The sequence below is a fragment of the Pongo abelii genome, chromosome 2, assembly GCF_028885655.2.
Source record: "Pongo abelii isolate AG06213 chromosome 2, NHGRI_mPonAbe1-v2.0_pri, whole genome shotgun sequence".
Lineage (NCBI taxonomy): Eukaryota > Metazoa > Chordata > Mammalia > Primates > Hominidae > Pongo > Pongo abelii.
The window spans coordinates 200,158,529-200,181,072 of NC_085928.1; the positions used below are offsets into that span (position 1 = coordinate 200,158,529).

Here is a 22,544-nt window from a genome sequence, read left to right on the forward strand (position 1 = left end):
TGCACAAATTGTACAGCATTTGTGTTTGAGCAATATGAAATGTGGGCACCTTGAAAAAAGAACAGGATAACAGCAATTCTTCAGGGAATACGAGAGATAACCTTAAACTCTGACCGCATGTGAGCTGGGCAGAACAGAGCCATATTTCTCTTCTTTCAAAAGCAAATGGGAGAAATATCGCTGAATTCTTTTTCTCAGCATGGAACATCCCTGAGAAAGAGAATACATGCCTGGAGGTATAGGCTTATAAACAACCCCCCCAGGTGCGCCTGTCTCTTATGGTGGAACCTGCAGAGATGAAATAGACTCCAGTCTCCCATAGCGCTCCCAGGCTTATTAGGAAGAGGAAATTCCCCTCTAATAAATTTGGTCAGACCGGTTGATCTCAAAACCCTGTCTCCTGTTAAGATGTTATCAATGACAATGGTGCCCGAAACTTCATTAGCAATTTTAATTTCGCCTCGGTCCTATGGTCCTGTGATCTCGCCCTGCCTCCACTTGCCTTGTGATATTCTATTACTCTGTTAAGTACTTGATGTCTGTCACCCACACCTATTCGCATACTCCCTCCCCTTTTGAAAATCTCTGATAAAAACTTGCTGGTTTTTGTGGCTTGTGGGGCATCACGGATCCTACCAACATGTGATGTCTCCCCCAGACGCCCAGCTTTAAAATTTCTCTTTTGTACTCTGTCTCTTTATTTCTCAAGCCAGCTGACACTTAGAAAAAATAGAAAAGAACCTATGTGAATATTGGGGCAGATTCCCCGATAGACGTGGCTTTTTTTCTGAGTAAGCAGTTATATCCAATCTGTTTTCTGGGAAATAAACAAACTTTAAGAGAGTTGGGGCTGGGCATGGTGACTCACTTCTGTAATCTCAGCACTTTGGGAGGCCGAGGCGGGAGGATCATTTGAGGTCAGGAGTTCGAGATCAACCTGGCTATCAGAGTGAAACCCTGTTGCTACTAAAAATAAAAATTAGCCAGGCATGGTTGTGCACACCTGTAATCCCAGCTACTCAGGAGACTGAGGCACAAGAATTGCTTGAACCCGGGAGGTGGAGATTACAGTGAGCCGAGATCATGCCACTGCACTCCAGCCTGAGGGACAGCGAGACTCTGTCTCAAAAAAAAAAAATATTAAGAGAGCGGTACTGAGAAAAGTACCACCAGCATTTATTTATTTATTTATTTATTTATTTAGAGGGAGTCTTGCTGTGTTGCCCAGGCTGGAATGCAGTGGAGCGATCTTGGCTCACTGCAACCTCCACCTCCTGGGTTCAAGTGATTCTTCTGCCTCAGCCTCCTGAGTAGCTGGGACTACAGGCATGTGCCACCACACCCAGCTAATTTTTGTATTTTTAGTAGAGATAGGGTTTTGCCATGTTGGTCAGGCTTGTCTTGAACTCCTGGCCTCAAGTTATCCATCTGCCTCAACCTCCCAAATTGTTGAGATTACAGGCAAGAGCCACCACACCTGGCCCATTTAAGTCTTTAATCCATCTTAAGAAGATTTTTGTATATGGTGTAAGAAAGGGGCTTTTCTAGTTCTTTTAGGTGCATCACTAAGTTATCGGTTGGAAGTTTTCTAATTTTTTGATGTAGGTGCTTATGGCTATACATTTACCTGTTAGTATTGCTTTCACTGTATTCCATAGGTTTTGGTATGTTGTAGTTCCATTTTCATTTGTTTCAAGAAATTTTTAAATTTTCTTCTTAATTTCTTCATCGACCCACTGGTCATTCAGGAGCATATTGTTTAATTTCCGTGTATTTGTAGGGTTTCCAAAATTCCTCTTGTTTTATTCCATTGTAGTCAGGGAAGACACTTGATATTATTTCAAGTTTTTTTAATTTTTAAAGACTCATTTCGTGGCTTAACATATGGTCTTTCCTTTAGAGTGATCTACCTGCTGAGAAGAATGTGTATGCTGCAAGTATTGGATGAAATGATCTATAAATATCTATTATATCCCGTATTAGTCAGGGTTCTCTAGAGAAACAGAACTAATAGGATATATATATATATATATATATATATATATATATATATATGAGTATATATGAGTTTATTTAGTGTTTTTTTGTTTTTTTGTTTTTTGTTTTTTTGAGTCTTGCTCTATTGCCCAGGCTGGAGTGCAGTGGCAAAATCTTGGCTCACTGCAACCTCTACCTCCCAGGTTCAAGCCATTCTCCTGCCTCAGCCTCTCGAGTAGCTGAGATTACAGGCATGCACCCCCACACCCAGCTAATTTTTGTATTTTTAGTAGAGACAGGGTTTCACCACATTGGCCAGGCTGCTCTTGAGCTCCCGACCTCAAGTAATCTGCCTGCCTCGGTCTCCCAAAGTGCTGGGATTACAGGCGTGAGCCACTATGCCCGGCCTATTAAATATTAACTTACACAATCGCAGGTTCCCACAATAGGTTGTCTGCAAGCTTGAGGAGCAAGGAGGGCCAGTCCAACTCCCAAAACTGAAGAACTTGGAGTCCGATATTCAAGGGCAGGAAGCATCCAGCATGGGAGAAAGATGTAGGCTGAGAGGCTAGGCCAGTCTTATCTTTTCACGTTTTTCTGTTTTTCTGCCTGCTTTATATTCAGTGGAAGCTGATTAGATGATGCCCACCAGATTAAGGGCAGATCTGCCTTCCTCAGCTCACTGACTCAAAGGTTAATCTCTTTCGGCAATACCCACACAGACAGGCCCAGAATTAATACTCTGTATCTTTCAATCCAGTCAAGTTGACATTTGGTATTAACCATCACAGTTCCATTTGGTTTATAGTGCAGATTAATTCTGATGTTTCTTTGCTGATTTTCTGGCTAGATTATCTGTTCAATGCTCCAAGTGGGATGTTGAAGTCTCCAGCTATTATTGCATTGGGGTATACCTCTCTTTAGCTCTAATAATATTTGCTTTATATATCTGGATGCTCCGGTATTGAGTGCATATATTTTTGTAATTGTTATATCCTGTGGCTAAGTTGACCCCTTTGTTATTATATAATGACTTTCTTTTTTTTTTTTTAATAGTTTTTGTTTTCACATCTATTTTGTCTAAGTATAGCTACTCCTGCTCTTTCTTGATTTCTATTTGCGTGGAATATTTTTTTCCAACTCTTTATTTTCAGTCTATGTGTGTCTTTATAGGTAGGGAGTGTTTCTTGTAGGCCACAGATGATTATTCTTTAAATCCATTTAGCCACTTTATGCCTTTTAATTGGAGAGTTTATTCCATTTACATTCAATGTTATTATTGATAATTAAGGGCCCCTGCCGTTTTGTTATTTTTCTTACTGTTTCATGGCCTTTTCCTCCTTCATTCTTTTCTTCCTGTCTTCCTTTTAGTGAAGATGATTTTCTTAGTAGGTTTGTTTTAATTTCTTGCCTTTTATTTTCTGTGTGTTTGGTTTTTTTTTTTTTTTTTGATTTGAGGTTATCATGAGGCTTGCAAATAATATCTTATAACTCATTACATTAAAGTGAAGAAAACCTAGCACTGATTATATAAACAAACAACTAGCAAACACTCAAAGAGAAAACTGATAAAAACTCTACACTTTAAAGATATGGACTACTTCACATAATTGCATGTTATTCTTTGACAGGGGTCATGGTAATCATCTCTGTATGACTCTACTTTTATTATATGTGGTGCCAATGTAAACACTCAAGTATTTATGTAAGTAAATTAAATTCTCCAATCAAAAGACCTAGGGTGGCTGAATGGATTAAATAGCAATTTACAACAATATAATTCCTGCAAGAGACTCACTTTAGCCTCAAGGAAAAACATAGCCTGAAAGTGAAGGGATGGCATAAGATATTCCATGCAAATGACAACCAAAAGAGAGCAGAAGTGGCTGTACTTAGAGTAGACAAAATAGACTTTCAGTCAAAACAGATGAAGAAAGTCACTACATAAAGAGGTCAATTCATCAAGAGCATGTAACTATTGTAAATATACAAGCATCCAACTTCAGAGCACCTAAATACATAAATCAAATATTAACAGAACTTAAGGGAGAAGTAGATAGCAATACAATAGTAGAAGACTTCAGTACCCCGCTGTCAACAATGGATAAGTTATTCACTCAGAAAATCAGCCAGGAAGCAGCAGACTTGAATACCACAATAGATCAAATGTCCTAACTGATAAATACAAAACATTACATCCAATAGCAGCAGAGTAAACATTCTTCTCAAGCTTACATGGAACATTCTCCAGGACAGATAATATGTTAGGCCACAAAACAAGTCTTAACAAATTTGGAAGACTGAAATCATATCAATTATCTTTTCCAACCACAATGTTATGAAACTAAAAATCAATAACAGGAGGAACTTTGGAAAATTAAAACATATGTGGAAATTAAACATACTCCTCAATAACCAAATTACTTTTTCTGGTCAGAGAAGAAATCAAAAGACAATGAAAATAGACTCACAACACATCAAAACTTATGGAATGCAGCAAAAAGCTTCATTCCCTATGGGGGAAATTTACAGTGATAAATGCCTACATCATGAAAACTAAAGGTAAGAAAGAAAGAAAGAGAAAGAAAGAAAGAAAGAAAGGAACAACCTTACTTTATACCTCAAGAAACTAGAAAAATAGGGAAAATATGAATCTAAAATTGACAAGAAGAAGGAAGTAAAAATTAGAGCAGAAATAAATGAAACAGAGATTAGAAAAACAATTTAGTCTCCAAGAACACTCAGGCTGGTGGGCAGTGAGGGTGTTAATTATAATTTGGATATAAAACCATTTTCCTAGCCCACCTTAGAGAAGACTGTTGCCACACTAGTTGAAGTCGTTCCAATAGCCTCCCTTGCAAGTCACTTCAGATTCAAAGAATTTTCTTTGTAAAAACAGCAAGGGAGGTGTCACAGTTTTCCATTTAGAGCAACAATTTTAAGTTCTTGCCATAGAAAATTCAGAGAAGACAGAAGTGGCTGTCTTTGCTTGTGGTTCCTTTAATTCTGTCACCAACAGGCACCTCAGGTTGTTTGAGCTGGCCAAGGACTACATGAAAGGAACAGGAAGATATGGAGTTTTCAAAGGCATAATCTCTCCTGTTGGTGATGCATACAAGAAGAAAGGACTCATTCCTGCCCATCACCAGGTCATCACGGCAGAACTTGCCACCCAAAATTCCAAATGGGTAGAAGTTGATACATGGGAAAGTCTTCAGAAGGAGTGGATAGAGACTGCTAAGGTGCTGAGGCACCATCAAGAGAAGCTGAAGGCCAGTAACTGTGATCACCAGCAGAACTCACCTACACTAGGAAGGCCTGGATGAAAGAGGAAGTGGACTGAAAAAAGACAAGATTCTGATCAAAAGGAATCCCCTAGAACCAAAAATGAAAGATGCACCAAAGTTCCATCTGCTGTGTGGGGATAGATTTACTGGAGTCTTTGGTGTTCCCAGTTTGTGGAAGAGTGAAGATATCATCCAAATCGTGGCAGATTATGAGCTCATATGCATTACTTGATATATATTATCATGGAAAAATCAGATTAAGTTGGAAATGATGCTCAGAAATTCATCTATGAATCTGATGTGTTGTGGAAACACCAGAGCAACATTCACATGGTGAATGAATGGATGACTAACGAGATCTCATTCACAAAAATCTGGAGAGTCCTCAGAAGGGATCAGAGAATTTGCTAGTTGGCACTAGATCTCGTCCAATAACACCTTGAAAAGCATAATTTGTACAGCTTGGAGAGTGAAGACAGGAATGTTGGGATCATCCTGCCCCTTTGCAGAGAAACACTGCAGAAGCTAAGGCATAAGAATTCTACAGCATGATGTTTTGGACTTCCCTTTTGGGGATTTGAAACAGTCTAGGTGTTAGTAAAGGGGCAAAGAAATTGTGATCCTGTTGCATAAAATAAAGCTTAAAAGTTTAGTAAAAATCAGTGGTAGGTTAAAATCAGGATTTATTTTTATTAGAAGTTGCTAAGATGAATGTTTTCCGTATGTTTTGGTTTTTTTAGAATGTACAAATCTCTTTATCTTTAAACCAAGAGATTAGCAGCACACTAAAACCAGAAGAATTTTCAGTGAAACTAGCCACAAATAAGAAGTAAAAAAGTACATTTGACTCTACCACATAAAAGAAACAGAATGTGAAGAGCAAAAGTTCATTTAAAATTCTAACTTTGGTTATGAAGGGAATTGACATTTTATGGATGCCTGTTGCTGGGTAATCAGGAGCCAGGGTAGACAAAGGAAGGAACTCTTACAGTGGTGATCTTGTAAAATGCACCATTGATAAATCACCTCCAGTTATGCAAAATAATGATTGTGAATTTACCGGCAGAAACATTGCACCAATAGTTAGTTTTCTGTGACACACATCAGAATGGCTGAATAAACTTTGGCAAGACTTACCTGCCTAGAGCTCCACCTTTGGAGGTAGGGAGTGAGGTCCAAGCCCGTGTATGTTTAGAAAGGTGTGCAGGTATTTCTGATGCCCACCACCAGAGGTAGAGAGCTGCTGCTTTACAGGTTACACACATTCACTTAGCCTTTTGTGAATCATGTTCTAGCCCTGGCCGTCTGCCACCTCTTTATCTTCAGGAACAACTTCAGAGATAACATCATGCTGCTTTGAAATGAGAAAACCGCAGAGAATGAGGGGTCTCATTCAAGGAATTTATAAGTCTGAATGTTCTCAGCCTTTATTGATAGCTTAATCAAAAGATCTGAGTGGGGCACAGTGGCACATGCTCTGGAATCCCATCTACTTGTGATGCTGTGGCAGGAGGGTCACTTGAGCCCAGGACTTTGAGACCAGCTTGGGAGAAACAAGGAGAGCTCATCTTAAAAAAAAACTCTGGAGTTTCTGAAGAGCCCTGCTCTTTCTCTGTTCCAGCCCACTGTGAATCTGCCATTTGTGAATTTAAGCAGAAAAAGGGTCTGTTTTCTTATACTTTTCCTCTTCCTGTCCTTTTGTGTGACGTTTAACTGAAAGTAGTACTCTCAAATAATTAGTCATAGCTTTATGATAAAACTGGTTAAAATTTTGTGGAAGTTCTACCAACTGGTAAAATGAAAGACTAGAAATAGCTTTTTGTAAAATAGTTTTAGGGTTTGTGAAAATAGTTCTGTGATAGGACTAAAATTAAATTTCTAATGAAAATAGAATAAGTTGCTTTTTTGTAATTTCTATTTCATACCTATACCACCCCAGATTAAGGGTTTGAACTGCAGAATAAAAAACATACTTAGAATTGTGCAATTGCATAGTCAGACCTGAATCTACAGTTTAAAAAAGGAAAATGTTAAATAAGGTTAAGCAAATGTTTATGCTATAGCTTCCAGCTTATTCTTACTAAAGCCATCCGGCCAACTCCCAAAGACAGGGAAGGCGAAAAGCCTCACACCCAGCAGGTTTCATTATCCATCTGCCGAGTGAATGAAAGATTGGAATCTCAAATCCTAGAGATGCGAGTCATTTTTCTACTCCTTAGCTTTTTGGAGTTTAAGAGTTGAAGCAGCACTGCAAAATAACAATTGAGCAAGATGAAGCTATCATAAATGAGCTTTAGTTTCTTCTGGGCAACTTCTAGTTCGTCTGAAACTTCTCTCATACTGTCATGCCTTCCTACTTAGAAGTGCCCGGGCCCTGCTCACCTGTGACACTATGGACCTCAGAACCTCACTGGATAAGGCACGTGCAGGAGGCCTGGTAATGGAGCAACAACTTTATACAAAGAACAAGTTATTTGTTTTTTTCTCCCAGTTCTGAGGATGCTACTGATGCTGCCACATAATAGTATAATTTTGGGTGTCCTCCTGAACAGAACTTCCCCTTTGAAAATGGAAATAAGAACAATGAACTTCATGGGAGAATGAATATTAATAACTGTTGTGACTTTAAGGAAGAAGAAAATATGCCATTGCTTATTCCCTGCTTCATAATCTATGTAATCTGCTTTTGTAATGTGAATTTAGAGGAAATGTGTGATGCTGGTATTGTGTTTTGTTGTTTGTTTGATGCTGAGAGCTTTATTTGTTGTATACTCCGTATATTGTGTAATTCGAATGCAACAAACAAACATGCAGGAAAAGTCCTTTCTTGACATCTTCAGAAACAATTTAAAAATCAACAAAACTGAGTTGGTTTCTTTTGAAATAAACAAAATTACCAAACTTTAGCTAGACTAACCAAGAAAGAAGAGAGAAGCCTCGAATAAATGAAACTGAAAATGAAAGAGATGATACAACTGATACCTCAGAAATACAAAGGATCGTAAGTGACTATTGTGAACAATTATACTCCTAGTTTCTAGAGAGCAAAGTAGCAGTTATGTCTTCATTAACTAGGACTAAATGTTCAATTACCCCATATGGTAATATACTTGAAAGAAGGATCATTGTTTGTTAATTGTTCTTGGCCAGAATATCAGGTGATGGAGAATAGTAATATCATCTTAAGAGAGTTGACGGCAGTAAGAAAAACATATTAACAAATGTTATTAATATAACATTATAATTTTTTATTTTACTACCATTTATAGTTTCAATGGCTGTCATTTTAAAATGCTTTATCTCTACACCTGAGGCAGCATATGTATTTTGGAAAGCAGAATACCATGCTTAGAAGTTAATAATGCAAAATTAGTCACTTATTAGCTCAGTGACATCTGATGAGTCAATTAACCTCATTGTGCCTCGGTTTTCTCATGCATAAAGGGAAAAATGATAATAGTGCCTTTATCTTATGGAGATAATGTAATGTTTTATGGAGTTAACACCAATAAGAATCTTAGAAGTGTGCCTGGCATATAGTAAATGTTACATATACATTAGTTCTAATTATTTGTAGAGAGAACGTTAGTCTTCTGGTCTTAGGTCTGTTACTCTCTGATTATCTGTAATCTTGGGCAATATATTCTGATCTCTGAGCAGCCTCCATTTTCTTCTGTAATATGTGCATAATATTTCTTTATAATATTTTAATGAGAAAACAGATACAAAACTACACATAGTCTGGGCGCGGTGGCTTACACCTGTAATCCCAGCACTTTGGGAAGCTGAGGAGGGCGGATCACGAGGTCAGGAGATTGAGACCATCCTGGCTAACACGGTGAAACCCCGTCACTATTAAAAAATACAAAAAAAAAAAAAAAAAAAAAAAAAAAAATTAGCCGGGCGTGGTGGCGGGCGCCTGTAGTCCCAGCTACTCGGGAGGCTGAGGCAGGAGAATGGCGTGAACCCGGGAGGCGGAGCTTGCAGTGAGCCGAGATCGCGCCACTGCACTCCAGCCTGGGCGACAGAGCGAGACTCCGTCTCAAAACAAAAACAACAACAACAACAAAAAAAAACTATACATAAAAAATTCCACATCACTTAAAAATGTATTTATTGCATAGTATAAAAAGAATATGTGATCTCTGGTTCCATCCATTTTGTTTCATATGACTGGATCTCATTCTTTTTTATGGCTGAATAGTACTCCATTGTGTATATGTAACACATTTTCTTTATCCAGGCATTTGTTGATGGTCACATAGGTTGCTTCCAAATCTTGACTATTATAAACAGTGCTACAACAAAACTAAGAGTGCAGTTATCTCTTTGATATACTGATGCTGATTTCCTTTCTTTTGAGTATATATAGATACCCAGCAGTGGGATTGCTGGATCATATTTATGTTAAGTGAAATAAACCAGGCGCAGAAAGGCAAACACTTCATGTTCTCACCTATTTGTAGGAGCTAAAAATCAAAACAATTGAACTCATGGACATAGAAAGTGGAAGAATGATTATCAGAGGCTGGGAAAGGTAGTGAGGGTGTGGGGGAGGTGGGAATGGTTAATGAATAAAACAAAAATAGAAAGAATGAATAAGACCTAGTATTTGATAGCACAACAGGGTGACTATAGTCAGTAATAACTTAACTGTATGTTTCTAAGAGTGTAATTGTATTGTTTGTAACTCAAAGGGTAAATGCTTGAGGGGATGGCTACCCCATTCTCCATGCTGTGCTGATTTCACATTGCATACCTGTATCAAAACATCTCATGTACCCCACAAATATATATACATCTACTATGTATCTACAAAAATTAAAAAAAATTAAAAAGAATGCATGAAAAGTATGGAGAAGAACAACAAAAAGAACCATCTAACATACAGAGAACAGACCAAATATGTTATAGTCTTGATTGATAATTTGAGATAGTTTTGTTCCATTCTACCAACGATTTTTTTGCTTCCTTCCTTCTTTCTTTCCTCTCTTCCTTCTGCCATCCCTCTCTTCTTTCTCTCCTTCCTCTTTTCTTCCTCAGTATATTCAATAATTTATCACACATATGCTGAGAAACTATACTCTAACAGGCCCAATGCTAACTACAAAAGCATTCTCCACCCGTGGGAGAGTTCAGGCAGAGAGTAAAGAACCAGGCACACCAAACATCCATAGATGAATGGGTAACACAGCTAATTTAATCTTCAGATTTGAAGTTCCACAAATTAGTGACCTCGGGATAATTTGTGTGGCTTTTAAAGAAATACAAATTTCTAGACCCCACTTCTTGATTCTACCAATAGGAATTTTGAAAATGAGGGAAGGGAATTGCAGAGAGAAATGGTCTATATTTTCTAACATTTCACCAAAGAATTCTGATGCAGCAGGTCCACAGACATTGGCCAGTTTGAAAATTTATTGAAATATCTTATGGTTCATTCCAATATAGGTATATAATTAATCATTTTTAAAAGATAGTTTTACATAAACCAAAAAATATTGTCATTGTTGCTTTCTTAATTTCAGCATGTGGGTATTGTGATATAGGTCCCTTTCATGATTTTCCAAATACAATGTCATCACTCAAAATGTAGCAATACTAATCCCAATAGTAGAAAAAGAAACACATTCCAACACCTTCTATACATAGATCTAGAATTTTTGTCCAGTGATATCAATCACCTTGTTCCACAAATCTAAATTTGAGATAAATCCTCTTTTTTCACTTAGGTGGTTTTGTTTCATTTTTATTCCACATCTGAATTAATCCAAACTCTTGATAACAAAGGAAAGAGGTGAAGAAATATAACTTGATTAGCCTAAACCCATTACTACTATGAAAAAGAGCATGTAGCCAGCCTGTGAGCAATGGTGAGTAACATCATCATTACTAACAAATATGAGCCATTTTTAGGTATTCTAATCTCGGGCTTCAAAGTCTGAAACATTAAAAAATAAAAGAATAAAACCTTTTTGTCTAAAGCAATGCTGATTTTCTAATGGCTCAAAGGTCAATCATTTGCTTATGTCTAGTGAAAATGAGGATTACATGTTATCTCTTTTAGAACCAGAAAACAAGATTATATTGGAATGCAGATTGTTGGAAATGAGGCATTTTTGATTTATCGGTTTAATTCTCTCATTCAATGTATGTCTAACCTGTGTGATTTTTCTGTTAAATATCTAGGCCAACTAGAAATCTACACAATATTTCTAGTCGTGATTATTTTCTATGGGTTTCAGAGCAAGTACCAAAAATGTACAAATATCTAAAATTTATTTTTCATTTATTGAATGCTAAAGCATGTGAGCATCTTGGTCTATTATATTTAGTCAAGAATATCTTTCCACTATTTCTGCATTAAACATTAATGAGTAGATTCCTTTGGAAATTTGGCATTTTGTCCTGAACTAGAATTAGAAAAAGTTTTCTCCTCAAACAACTGGAAACAGCATGTGTTCTGTTTATTGCTTCACATCAAAGCCAGCCTTATAATTCCTTTCTGATTTTGTCTGGATAAGTTCAAATTAGCTACTATATGACTAGCCCAGACAGCCTTTCATAATCAAAACTGGTTGGCAAATGGTAAGACCTTTGGCTAAAACTGTGTTTTCCTGTGCTGTTATTAATTGTCTAGCTTAGAGGAAACTGAGAGTTGTACAATTGCTCATTTTCTAATGAAGTTTCTTAAAATCATAAAATGGTAGAGTATAGTAGAACAACAACAACAAAAAAAGCTCTCTGAGGATAAATTTCATCCTGTGTTTCTGTGGAAATAACTAGATTTTGGTTGTATTTTTCCCCAATCTGTGAGACATGAATGCTTTTGGAAAAAAAAATAAAATAATGAGTTATTAGATTAAAAGATACTAAAAATTAAGCTCCATGTTTTATTAAATTCAGCAGAAATAAAATTACTCTGTCAGAATGCTGTGAAAGGTTTTTAAACATTTGCTTTCACTTTCTGTACTCATTTAATCTCATATCAGTAACAAAAATTTTCAAAACTGGCATCATTCTACGGGTCATATGTTGAATAGTAGTAATACAGTTGGTTTCCCTCATTTAATATATGGTGTCTCTGAGACTCCTGGAGGACTAATGTTTTTCTCAAAATCGCAGAGATAATTGCTGGTAGAAATAGGGCTTGATTTTATGACCTTCAATGCATAGGCCAAAGTACTTTGTAGTAGAGCGGGCTGCCTCAACTACTAACTCTTAATGAAGATGTAAGGAGAGCCTAGAAGACTCAAATTCAGGCACCTGTGCAAGTCACTGCCAGAGTTCAAATTGGTTTTCACTCTTGTATAAATTCCAAAACATGTAGGTGTTGAGTTCCTGGACACTTCCCTCAGAAACTTTTGACAGATAAAAAAGTACTTTGAGCATTTTCAATGTAAATTTTATACTTTTATTTAAAAATTAGAAGCATTAACTTTGTAAAATAATTAATATGGATGCCTGTATAATCATTTTAAATTTTGACTTTGCCTGGGAATTCAAAGCATATCAAGTCCATGTGATTTATATATTTCTTTTTCCTCTTTCTTTCCTTTTTTCTTTTCTTTCTTTCTCTCTTAGTTTTCTTTCTTTCTCTCTTTCTTTTCTTTCTTTCTTTCTTTCTCTTTCTTTCTTTCCTTCCTTCCTTCCTTCCTTCTTTCTCTCTTTCCTTCTTTTTCTTTTTTTTTTTTTGATGGATTCTCACTCTGTCACCCAGACTGCAGTGCAGTAGCATGATCTCAGGTCACTGCAACCTCGGCCTCGTGGGCTCAAGAGATTCTCCTGCCTCAGCATCTCGAGTAGTGCACATCACCATGCCCTGCTGATTTTTGTATTTTTGTAAAGACAGGGTTTTGCCATGTTGTCCAGGCTGGTCTCAAACTCCTGATCTCAGGTGATCCACCTGCTTTGGACTCCTAAAGTGCTAGGATTATAGGCATGAGACTGTGCCCAGAACTTTCTTTTAAAGAAAATTTCTGGATACAGACTGATATCCAAACTGACAGCGCTAGTTTTGTCTTTTTAATTAAATCTTCCCTGGGAAGTAGATTATCTAACTGACACTGTTAATTTATTAAAATGTCATTAAATATCAGAAGATTTTTGAAAAATGAAACAGCTCCACAGATAAGTCTGCATGCAGAAAATGTCTAAACTCTTAGATTACCCAGTCAAGCTCTACTTCTCATCTTGATCTGCATGTTGCTGATTGTTAAATTAGAAAAATGAAGTTAATTATATTGTATACATTCTAGCATAAACTCATAGAGGTATATATACTATAAGTATTTAGTCAGTTTCTAACTTACCAATACACTGATATATTAATGATCTAAATGTCAGTTTCTGAGTAGTATATTTCTAACTTACTTTGTAATTTTCCAAAGGAAAAAAATCCTATAAATGATTTCAAAGTACCCAAGCTATTAAATAGACATATTATATATATATATATAAAAGATACCTCAATTATAATACATAGAGCATGATAGAAACTTACCATCATGCTTAGCAGTGTGTAAACTTTTACAATGTGCACAGTATTCCAGGAAAGCAAAGATAAGTCTGACTCATTCTTAATTGAACCAGGGATTACTTCACCCCAATGGGCAATGCCTTTCTGTTAAAGTAGAATGAATTCTCTTTCAGTTCTATAACAATAGCAAATCCTATCACTTTGAAGGCTGTAGAGGGCAAATAGATGGATATCTTAAGCACACTAGGCTTCGGACCAATTAGTTGTAGTCATTTAATAATTATTCAAAGGCCTGTTAATCCCAAAGTCTGTGCTCTTGTCACCAGAAACACCAGAAAAACAATTTTTTAGTAGTTGAGTTAATAAGGAATAATTTCAAATCATTTATCTTCTTTCAGTAATTTCAAATACACAGTAGTCAATAAGAAGTTAGAATAAACAGTGGCCCATTGGAAAAAGTCAAGATAGTGGACACTAAGAACCTGATCAAGAGCTTAAAGAAACCAACAAGGGTAGAATCAAAAAATTCCATAAGCAAATCCTAGTTGATTAACTTATTTTGTTGATTTGCAAGGGCTATTGTTATTGATACTTCTCCCTCAGTATGATAAATTGTCTATAGAATGGCATCAACTTTTCAGCAGACCGGTGCAGATTTACCATGGAACTGATGGAGGTAAATTTCTACAGGCTCTTCCCTGAGGCCTGGGAGGTTCCCTTTTGCAACCATGTGGTCTTATGTTGTTATAAAGTTTACAAAATATTCTTATCCTTTAAACTTCCTTTTTGTTACTCTTCTATTAATGAAGTGTGCCCATGGAGTGGCCATAGGGAAAATGAGTTGGGAACACATTTAGTTTGAGTTCACTGCAATATGTTTGTGTGGCCTGCATTTACTGAATATAAAAGTATTTGAGTGCTATACACTAGTAGCAATGAACAGGCAGATCTAGCACACAAACCATCTCCGCCTAAAGGAATCAGGGCTTTTGGGACTTATGGATGGTACCAGGGTTGGGGCAGATATAAAGTAAGCCTACTGAATAACTTGTTAATCAAGAACATAAATTGCTCAGAAATATAGGAACATGTACAGAGACTTGGGAGCCAGCTTGAAGGGGCTCCCAATGGCCATGTATGAGACAATTTGATGACCAAAAAATTAAATACAGTAATGAATTATAAATTATTGAATGAATAGAAATTTATGAATCTACATGATAATAAATGAATAAACTAGTAAGTAACTGGAGGAAAAGAAAGCACTCACAATAATATGGCAAATGGATTAAAATATTAGCTATAGGTAAATCTGCATAAGGGTCTATACAGTTATTCTTTTACTGTGTTTATTTTCAAAAACTCTCTGTAAGTTTGAGGTTATTTTCAAATTAAAAGTTTGTTTTTTTTTAAGTAGGTTATTGCTAATTTCTCCTGTGCAGGAATGATTTTCAGGAATACTCCTATGGCCACTGTGTCCACTCATCCAGCGATGTGCCCTCAAGATGCAGAGCCAGAGGTCATAGTGTGATAAAAATGGGTCCTGTATGACTCAGCACACAACATATAGGCTGGTAGAAAGAAAGAAAAGAAAAAAAACACAGTTTAAAATGCATTAATTTAGAAGATAATGTATAAGAACTTTTTCTAACTATCAGCTGTAACAACTGACATTTAAGTTCTTATTAGCTCCTAATCCATAAGAAGATCTCTTCTTATAGAAATGTAATTGGTATTACGGGGTATGCAATTATAAACATTATCTTTATTTCAAAATTTGGTTAGAAACTATGCAAAATAGAATGTATTATAATATCTGTGTTTGATGGGGCCAAATGTGAGGTAATGCTATAATAGTGAGTACATCTGTGAGTGAAAATTCGTATCTTATACATCCCAATATATGGGATCATGTCTGCACATATCTGCTTTTACCTTGCCCTGACAAGTCTGGAGCTTTCAGATAAAACAGCATGCAAAATTGCTTTTGACACAGCGAAATGGTCTGAAGAAAAAAAGTGTTCCTACATTTTCTATCAATGATTCAATTCATATAATACTTGATCATACAATTAGGTAAGCCAATACACCATGTCAGACAATTTCAAAAGCATTTGAATTGCTCTTGTCTATGGTATATCGAATAGTGAGTTATAAAGTTGAAAGAAACTCTTTTAAACTCAAGAATGAAAAAACTTTGATCAATCACGCTAAAGCAAATATTGAATTATCCTTATATTGTATGTAGAATACAATATCACAACATTATTATCTTATGAAGAGTCAAACTATATGGAGCCAAAAGTATAGAAAAAAAAGATTATAGAGTATCAGATAGTTAAGTAATCAGAAATCTTATGTAATTTCCTGGATTTTTTTTTTTTTTTTTTTAACATTTGTGCTGTTTGTCAGCTTTAAAAAAATTGGCCAGGCATGGTAATCCTAGCACTTTAGGAGGCTGGGGTTGGAGGATCACCTGAGTCCAGGAGTTTGAGACCAGCCTGGGCAATGTAGTAAAACCTCTCATCTACAAAAAATAAATCAAATTAGCTGGGTATGGTGGTGCACATCTGTAGCCCCAGCTATTTGGGAGGCGGAGGTGGGAGGATTGCTTGAGCTTCGGAGTTTGAGACTGTCGTGAGCCGAGATCTCACCACTGTACCCTAGCCTGGGTGACAGAGAGAGACTCTGTCTCAAAATAAATAAAAAATTTTTGGTAACTAGTAATTATTTCCTGATTCTAATAAATGTTGTTTTCCTCTGTCGGCAGACATATAATGTCTCATTGTGACTCTTTTTGGGATATTGACAGTCATTAATGATCAATGCCTGGGTCCTTTAATTTATTAGAGGGTGAAAGATTGGAAGATTTTAATTCACTTACACCTTAATATAATAGTACAAATGCTTCCATAAAGAAAAATTTCCCTCTAGCTGTGGTTACACAGTAGTATACTTTTCAAAGGAAAAGTATGAGGGGTAATGAAGCCCATTTCATAATGACAAAGGGTTCAATTAATCAAGAGGACATAACAATGCTACTAATGTATGCACCTAACAACAGAGTTTCAAAATAAAAAAAAAAACCTAAAAAATATTGATATAAATGCAAGTAGAAATAGACAAACTCACAATTAGCTGGAAACTTTAATAACCTTCTCAATAATTGACCAAACAAGTAGACAGAAAATCAGTGACTATACAAAAGACTTGAACAATACTAATAAGCAAATTGAACCAATTGACATTTATATAACACTGCACTTAATAAGGAGAGAATGCACATTCTTTCTAAGTGTACACAGAAAATTTACCAAGATATATTGTATTCTGTGCCATACAGCAAGTCTCAACAAATTTTAAAGGATTTAATTGTACAGTGTATGTTATGTGATCACAGTGGACATTAGTCAGTGACAGACATCTGAAAAAGTCCCTCATATTTGGAAACCAAATGATACACTTCTGAATAGGCTATGAGTCAAAGGAAATTTCAAAAAGTAAAGTAGAAAGTATTTTGAACTAACTAAAATAAATACATACTCAAAATTAGTAGGATGCCACATAAGCAATCTTTAAAGGGAATTTTCTAGCACTAAACCTACATTAGAAAAGTCTTAAATCAATGACTTCCACTTTAACCCTTAGAAACTAAAATTAAGTGCAGTACTTTTAACCCAAATTGAGCAGAAAAGATAAAATAATAAAGAGAACAGAAATTAATGAAATAAAAAGCACTTACAACTGTAATGAAAGTTAATGAAAGCAAAACTATTTAATTGAGATGATTAATAAAATTTATAAACATCTAGCCTGACTGATCAGAGAGAAAAAAAAAGATGATGAACAAAATTACCAGTATTAGCAGTGAGAGAGATGATATCACTACAGATTTTATAAAGAATAAAAGAATGAAAACAGAATGTATAATTCTACAATACCTTAGTTAACATAGTTGAAACAGAAAAATTCCTTGAGGACAGAATTATCCTGATACCAGATCTTGACAAAAACAATACAAGGAAAAATATATCTATTATATACACATTTATATTTATTTATTTTAAGGTAAAACACCTCATGAGTTCATACTCATACTTTCAAAATAAAATTCAGAGCTATAGGTTGGGCGTGGTGGCTCACGCCTGTAATCCCAGCACTTTGGGAGGCCGAGGCGGGCAGGTCACTTGAGGTCAGTAGTTCAAGACAAGCCTGGCCAACATGGTGAAACCTCACCTCTACAAAAATACAAAAATTAGCTGGGCATGGTGGTGGGCACCTGTAATCCCAGCTACTTGGGAGGCTGAGGTGGGAAAATTGCTTGAATCCTGGAGGCAGAGGTTGCAGTGAGCTGAGATGGTGTCACTGCACGCCAGCCTGGGTGACAGAGAGAGACTCCATCTCAAAAAAATAATAATAATAAAATAAAATAAAATAAAGTAAAAATAAAGTGCATAAAAATAAATAAATAAAATTCAGAAATATGGGATTTTTAACTCTTCCCTTATAACATCTTTATCTTCTTTCTTTAATGTGTCAAATATCTTGGTTCTCAAGAACAATGAAGGTATGTAATTAGAATGTCACATCATTATGCCTTTGTTTTGTTCCATATTATACATTTTATTGTCTCAGAAAGCAATACCAACCCTAGTCCTGATATTATGATAATTGAAAATATTTAAATATTTTAGTATGTTATTTCTTTATCTCTCCCAGATAATGCAGTAAATTTGTTCTCTCCTTGGAAAAATTAAAACACCCACATTTTTCTGACCTGAAATAAAATGTAAGGTTTAAGCTGACACGCATGTGATATAAGAAAGATACTAGACTTTATAATTAGACACACTGTGATTGAATTTCTGCACTACCATTTCTAAGTTTTTGCATTTGAGCAAGGTCATTTATCTCTCTCTTTTTTTTTTTTTTTTTTTTTTTGAGACAGAGTCTCCCTCTATTGCCCAGGCTGGAGTGCAGTGGCGCGATCTCGGCTCACTGCAAGCTCCGCCTCCCGGGTTCACGCCATTCTCCTGCCTCTGCCTCCCAAGTTGTGGGGACTACAGGCGCCCACCACCATGCCCAGCTATTGTTTTGTGTGTTTTTAGTTAGAGACGGGGTTTCACCATGTTAACCAGGATGGTCTGGATCTCCTGACCTCATGATCCCCCCCATCTCGGCCTCCCAAAGTGCTGAGATTACAGGCGTGAGCCACCGCACCCGGCCAGTCATTTATCTCTTGAAACTGTTTTCTTCATCCGTGGAATGGAGATCATCTCTACATTTCATAACTGTTAAGTATTAACATTCATGTGTTACACTCAAAGTGTCTAGCATATGGTAAGCGCTCAATAAATAAAAGTTATTGTATCTGAAGGAAATATAAAGATAGACATGATGGCCCGAAACCGCCTTGGGTATGTTACTAAGAAGTATCTTTCGCATTCCTACTCTACAATGTGGCTATAAGTGTACGCAGGAATGACTCAGGTGAACATTAATTATTCTTAGTATATGTTTACACCCATGACTATGTCAGAAATCCTGAGTACTTCCACAAACATTTACTCTCTAAATGCTGTCAGTGAATCAGTCAGGTATTAATGTTTTCTTTTACATTTGAAGAAATTATCTTAGAGAGTTAAAGTGGCTTTGAGGTCACAGTAATACAGAGATTCTTGCCCGGAGACAAGAAAGAGCACTAAGTTATAATGCCAAAGTGACCAACATTGTGACTTTGGAATTATAACTCAGTGTTCTGTCTTGTCTCCAGCACAAGAAGTTCTATATTACTGTGAAGCATGTATATAACCAAGGCATTACACGGATGGAGCAGTGCAAATGGCAGGAGGCTGTCTAATTTCCCTTTAGAAGTTCTAGTACTACTGCTCTATTCCTCTTTATTTTCTCCAGAGCACACATTCTGAGGCCAAGACAGTGTGTTTATTGAGGGACTTTACTGGGGACACATTCAGGAACTTTTCAGTAGAGAGGTTTGGCCAAGAGGTGCTGGTGTATTTTCCATGTGATACATTTTTCAGCTGAAGATGGGATTGGAGGATTATCTCCCAGCAGTCACTGCTTGTTAAGTTCTTTTCTTTTCTTCATTTGAAAGGCTTGTGGAATTATGCTGTGATCCACTTGTAGTGGAATATAGAGTAGAGACAAACAAACCACTAGAAATGGGATACAGACTAGAGGAAAACACACTTTATTGTCTTAGTCAAGGATGCCATTGGCTGGAAGAAGACTTAAATGAGTTGCTGTCTGCCAGACCACAGCCTGTGGCAGACAAACAGAAAACAATGAGGTCATGCAGAAGCAGCTCATTATGCTGAACCCAAAAATAGAAGCCTGACAACCCAGCTTGGTGTGATGTTGAAAAGCACTGGACTGGCAGTCAAGACATGTGGGTTCCAGTCCTAGTGTTAGTGGCAACTTGATGTATGGTTTTAGTCAATTCCTCCTGTTTTTGGCCTCAGTGTCTCTGCTTATGAACAAATAATGAAAGAATAAGATTAGATAACACCTAGGACCTTTGCTAGTGTGGCAATCAATAAATATATATTTATTTAGCACCCACTATGTGCCAGGAATTTTATTATGTCCTGGTAAACATTAGTAAACAAAACAGACTTGATGCCTGCCTTCATTTCAACATGAAGAAAGAGCCAACAAATGGATTTATCTGGACTTCACAGGCCTCAAATATCGCCTGGGGAGTAAGAACACTCCAGGAGTTCTTTTGCTATGCCTGAAAGGGGATATACATTTGTATTAAAATTGCAACTTTACTGCCATTCTCTACCTTATACTCTCATTATTTCTTGCTGAAGTGGTAACAGTCACCTCTTCACCAGTCTCCTTGTTCCCATTGTCAGTCTTCATATAACCATGCAAATTGCTATCAGAAATTGTTATCAGTGTTTTCAGAAACTGTCAATATCATTTTTCTTTTCAAAAGTCTTATTTTCCCTGGGACACACAAAAGTAAGTACAAATTTCTTAAGATGAAATTGAAAGACTCCCGTAGTCAGCCTGAAATCCCCTCTCTTATTTTCATCCATTACATGTATACATGTATTAGTCTATGCTTTGTTGTTGTTGTTGTTTTTCTTTTTTTGAGACAGAGTCTTGCTCTGTTGCCCAGGCTGGAGTACAGTGGCGTGATCTTGGCTCACTGCAGCCTCCATCTCCTGAATTCAGGCGATTCTTGTGCCTCAGCCTCCTGATTACCTAAGACTACAGGTGTGCACCACCACACCAGGCTAATTTTTGTATCTTTAGTAGAGACAAAGTTTTGCCATGTTGGCCAGGCTGGTCTCGAACTCTTGGCCTGCAGTGATGTCCCCTCCTCAGCCTCCCAAAATGATGAGATTACAGGCATGAGCCACCGCACTAGGCCTAGTCTGTGTTTTAAAGGAGATGAGCTACTTAACAGCTGTAATCCCTATCGCAATCTGAGTTGTCAGTTTCTGTCACTACACCAAGAGCTCTTGGAGAGCAGAGATGGCTCCTTATATATCTCTGAGTCCTGGTGGTAAACCTGCACTTGGTGGCACAGTAGGCACCGTAAGTGTTTGTGGAATTGATTGGTTGCTCTTTTGGTAGGATCTCTCCCTACCTGTTTTGTCTCTCACACTACAAGCTCTCAATATATAACTGCTGATTGTTGTCTAAACTAGTGCTGCTGATTGTTGTCTAAACTAGTATGATCTTTGAACTGCTAGCATCGGCTTGATCTAGGAACTTGTTAGAAATGCAAATTCTCGAGACTTGATCCAAGTATTTTTTTTTCTTTTTCTTGTTTTTTGTCAGAGTCTTGCTCAGGCTGGAGTGCTGGAGTACAGTGGTGTCATCATAGCTCACTGTAACCTCAACCTCCTGGGCTCAAGAGATCCTCCTGCCTCAGCCTCCCGAGTAGCAAGGACTACCAGGTACACACCACCACACTCAGCTAATTATTTTATTATTCTGTTTTTGAGATGGAGTTTCACTTTTGTTGCCCAGGCTGGAATGCAATGGCCCAGTCTCGGCTTACTGCAGCCTCCACCTCCCAGGCTTAAGCAATTCTCCTGCCTCAGCCTCCTGAGTAGCTGGGATTACAGGCATGCACCATCATGCACAGCTGATTTTTGTATTTTTAGTAGAGACGGGGTTTCTCCATGTTGATCAGGCTGGTCTTGAACTGACCTCAGGTGGTCCACCCACCTCAGCCTCCCAAGGTGCTGGGATTACAGGCATGGACCACCATGCCTGGCCTAATTATGTTATTTTTTGTAGAGATGGGGGTCTAGCTATGTGGCCCAGGATGCAAAGTATCTTCGAGAGTGGGAATTAGGAAATCTCCAAAAGTCTCCAGAATTGTTATGCATGCTAAAGTTTGAGAAGCACGTTCCTAAACCATTACCAGGAACTAACTTATAGATTCTGGGAAGATGCTGACTCATGTTTCATTTAATAAAAACATGGTTGTTTAACTAGTGCCAAAACACCAAGACTGGGGATTCCATTAGTTGGTAGAATCTTAAGACATAGCCAAGATAAAGCCTGAGTATTGGCAAAGGTGGGACAAAAGCCAAGAATTTTTAAAGTCGCTTTGCTTGTGATGGCTCCAACTGTAGTGTTCTGCTCCACTCGCGATGAAAAATAGCAAAAATCAACACTTGCTAAATTCACACAATATAATGAAACTCCCCTGTAGTATATAGTATTGCTGTGTGTTAGGCAAGGGCTAGGAGGGTGTTAATATGTTAAGCCTCAGAAAATACAATTTTATTGTATAGGAACCTTTATAATAT

General features: G+C 37.0%; 1 non-coding gene and 1 pseudogene across 1 annotated transcript; one reads left to right on the forward strand and one right to left on the reverse strand.

Moving 5' to 3' along the window:
• Nucleotides 1-3,563: 3,563 nt before the first annotated feature.
• On the reverse strand, nt 3,564-3,670 carry LOC112132851 (U6 spliceosomal RNA). Its single transcript, XR_002914567.2, has one exon. It is a non-coding gene; the product is annotated as a U6 spliceosomal RNA (small nuclear RNA).
• Nucleotides 3,671-4,526: 856 nt separating this feature from the next.
• LOC100446469 (nicotinamide/nicotinic acid mononucleotide adenylyltransferase 1-like) lies at nt 4,527-13,004 on the forward strand (annotated as a pseudogene).
• The last annotated feature ends 9,540 nt before the right edge of the window (nt 13,005-22,544 follow it).